The 3,897-nt window shown below is 33.0% G+C and overlaps 1 pseudogene; it reads right to left on the reverse strand.

Annotated features, from left to right (window-relative positions):
- Positions 1 to 2,695: 2,695 nt before the first annotated feature.
- LOC148046114 (olfactory receptor 5AN6-like) lies at positions 2,696 to 3,260 on the reverse strand (annotated as a pseudogene).
- Between the last annotated feature and the right edge of the window lie 637 nt (positions 3,261 to 3,897).

Raw genomic sequence — 3,897 nt, forward strand, 5'->3', positions numbered from 1 at the left:
ATACCCAATATCTCACTTTTTCAAGTGAATGGTTGCTAGCAACTTTGATAGTATTGACACTTTATTCAGCAAGAAACTCACATCTAGCTATATAGTTTTACTCTGAGTTGTTGCTAATATTTTAGCATCTGACACTGAAGTGAAAGATATCTGTGCATGAGGAACAGAAATCAATAGTCTATGTCTATAATGATCATTTTATACAGTAGTAGCCAAAATAATTCAACCCGAGTACTGCTAATGTATCTTATAGAAAGGGTGTTTTTTTCTATCACCTTTCCAATCATTCCAGTAATTCTGCAAAGAGATTTCAGGATTAAAATGTGGAAAAAGTACCCAACTATTTTTTTCATATAATAAACATTCTTTCCTCTTGCAATACAAACACATGACATAAGCAGTTACCTTCTAAGATGTAGTTGCACTGCAGTAAAGAAATGCCCAGGATCTTTACAATTGACATTTAAGCCAGAGGAAATCTTCATGGGAGGAAGATAATAAGAAAAGGAGGGAGCTGATGCCACAATTCCTTCTGGAATTGAGAAGAATAAAAATCAATAGGGAATATATCCTATCCAACTAATCTAATACACAGTTTAGATATACTGTTTTTCTCATAAAACAATAACTTTTCAAATTATATTGAAAATTTACATAAAATATTAATTTGTTATGAAAGGAATGTATAAGGAATACATATCAGGATTAACTCTATTTTTTGCCAAATAGGAATTGATAGGGAAGTAGAGACTATGTTTCAAGAATTAAAGTCATATATGTTTGAAAATGGCATCCTTGAATATGTACAAGGAAAATTATATATACATAGATTGTACTTTTCATGGTATTTTGCTTAAAATTATGATCAGTCTATCTGCTGGTGTACTTATATGTGAATTCTATTCCTCAACTTCTTGACCTCTTTCAACTTTAAAACACCTCTGATTTATATTAATATTTTTCTTTGTTAAAAGTATGTTTTAACAAAAACTTTTCCCAATGTTGGTTCTTTTTTATTCCAACTTATACTGTTGGTATGTTAGGTATTAACATACAATAAAAAAAACCAACCATATACAAAAGGACTATTCCAGGCCTTGGAAAATGTAAATTTAGGAACTTGTGTAAAGTTTAGAGCAAAAGATAGGAAATTAAGTTTTACTCACACATACAAATTATATAAATTTGATGGTATCTTTTATCATAGTTTCTTGGCACAAGCAAAGGAATAATTTCCAACTGCTTTCTTTTGGATTTTAAAAATATTTCCTGTGTACCCTATCAACCATGATTTTTTCCCCATTTTCATCCCCAAGTACCAACCAATCCTACTTTTGCTGAGCTGTATAATAATAATAATTATTATTATACCATTGACTGGTGCTAATGGTTGATATGTGTTGCTGCCAGTGTCCTAGGTATCAACCAAGTATCTTCTTAAAATATATGGTGTTCTGAGTAGTGCAGGTTTTTTGTAGTTCCACTGATATTATTGCAGGAAGCTGCATTTCTTGATGTGTTTTGTAAAATTCTAACCAAGGACCTAGGAACTGTTAAGGTAACATCAAAGGATATAAGCTGTTCAAGTAGGGTGTTTTTTTGTAGAATCAGAATGTTCAAGTCTGATAAATTTAAAATTTCCAAATAGTGAGGTAGCCCTTAGCGGTCATGGCATTGTAGGTAGTCAGTTTGTGAATTTTTGCTGCAGCCACTGATCAAGAGGTCAACTGTCTTGTCTTTCTCATTACAGAGGCGACATTTGCTGTTGGTGGTAATATGTTGAATTTGGCCTTCATGCGGTTTGTGGCTAAGGCTTGTTCTTGAGCTGCCAAAATAAAGCCTTCTTTTTCTTTTTTCAGTGCTCCTGATCTTAACCAGTTCCAAGTTAGCTTTTGGTCAGCTTTGCCTTCAATACCTTTCAAGTATTGGCTATGCATAGCTTTGTTTTCAGATTTCACAATCTAGTAGTGGAATGCTCTCTTTAAAAAGTTATGATTAAAATGATGGATCATTTTCTTAGCTGAGGTTAGAATGTGAATATTATACCCATACCATATCAATAATAGTATCCTATTATCTTCACTACCGGTTTGGTAGTGGGAGCGCATGTCTGGGCATGCAAAGAACCTTCTAAGCATTTGCAGAAGGTCCATGATGATGCCTGGCTGGGTGGGTGGAGCCTCGTGCTGCCACCACAAAAGGTTTGGCCAGGCCAGTGTGAACTGGCAGCATATCACCTCTGACCCCTATCTAAACTATAAGTGCCTTGCCCTGATTAAGAGTTTATATAAAGCAAACAATATGCCAAACTGTTATCAGCTGAAGAGCAAATAAAGGCTCTTCCTTCATAATTAATTAACTTCCTCTTTCTTATTTTTTGAGCCTTATGTCACCCCAGTCCATTTACCTTTTCAATGCTTTCCAGAGAGGAATGCAAAAAAACCAACCATCATAAATATTTGAATAAGTGAAAGTTTATAGAATTGTCAAAACAAAAACTTTATTTTTTTCATTTAATGAAAATGTATCATAAACACAATCCCAGTTACCTTTTAGATTATTATTAGTAAAATTTAAGCTAGTGTCCATATTAAATTATCAGATGTGCCCAAAAAGATTTTGAATAACAGAGTATGTTTCAAAGCTAATATATTGATTTATCACTACAAATGCACAAACTTAATATCTAATAATTTTATGCCATATGTGAAGCCAAGGATTTGTAGCCCGTTAGTTTCTTGAGAGCTTCCTTCACTTCCCAGACTTTCAGGCTGTAGATAATGGGATTCAACATAGGGGTTGAAATGTTGTACTGAACTGAAAACAATTCATCAACAATGACTGAGAAGGTTGTGCTGGGTCTAAAGTATCTCATAGACCCTGTGCTATAATACAAAATCACAATCATGATATGGGAACTGCAAGTAGAAAAGGTTTTCTTTTTGGGTTCTGATTAATTCATCTTCAGGATAGTAGAAATGATGTAGATATAGGACACTAGAATAATAAATATTGAATATGCACAAACAGAGAAATGTTTCTGTGCAAGATAAGGCAAGTAGGGATGGAAATTCACAGCTGAAATGCCTAATAATATTTGGTCCACAGAAAGTTAGATTCAAAACAGGGATTGTATTTACCAGAGCATAAAAGAAACCTATTGTTCATGCACTACCCACTAACAATCTGCAAAATTCTGTTTTCATAATCTGTACATAATGCAATGGCTTGCAAACAGCAGTATATTGATCATAAGCCATTGCCGCAAGAAGGAAAACGTCAGTGCATGCTTTCAGAAGAATGAAAAATACCTGATAATAAGGCCAAGGCCATATTTTGGGGTTCAAAACCCTGTCTCATTTTCAGAAAAACATGGTTTTTGGAATATAATTTTCTCTATATAAGTGTTGCATACTGGTGCATGTATATTAATGAACTTTTTAGAAAGGAAATAAAATCTAATACAAATTAATATGAAGTAAGAAGAAATAAATCAAATAAAAAGCTAAAAGTGCAGGAAAGGGGAAAAAGTGAAAGAGAAAAGTTATAAATTCAGTCATAAATTTACCTGTTACTATGGTTACTATCTCTTCCTTCTGTAGTCTATTCTATCTAACCATCCAAACCAAAACTCATAAGTTAATTATTTTCTGTTTTATGAAAAAAATCTATAAGGGTTTCCAGTCACAAATAAATATAAATATTGTCTTTTCTCTGTTCAAAGGAGGTAAGTTTAGACATCTTATAAACGCTGTATACTTTCTGATGGAGTTATTTAGCCCTGTGATTTGATCAAAATATTAACATTTGAACAAATGAGATTTATGCCAATTTGGAATGCATGTAAACGGAGGAATAAATCACGTTGCAGTATTCAGAATGATTGTAGATTAACAT

Source organism: Thamnophis sirtalis, unplaced genomic scaffold (assembly GCF_051295495.1).
Source record: "Thamnophis sirtalis isolate CommonGarterSnake01/CBP01778 unplaced genomic scaffold, rThaSir2_p1.2 scaffold_4, whole genome shotgun sequence".
In the NCBI taxonomy this organism is placed as follows: domain Eukaryota; kingdom Metazoa; phylum Chordata; class Lepidosauria; order Squamata; family Natricidae; genus Thamnophis; species Thamnophis sirtalis.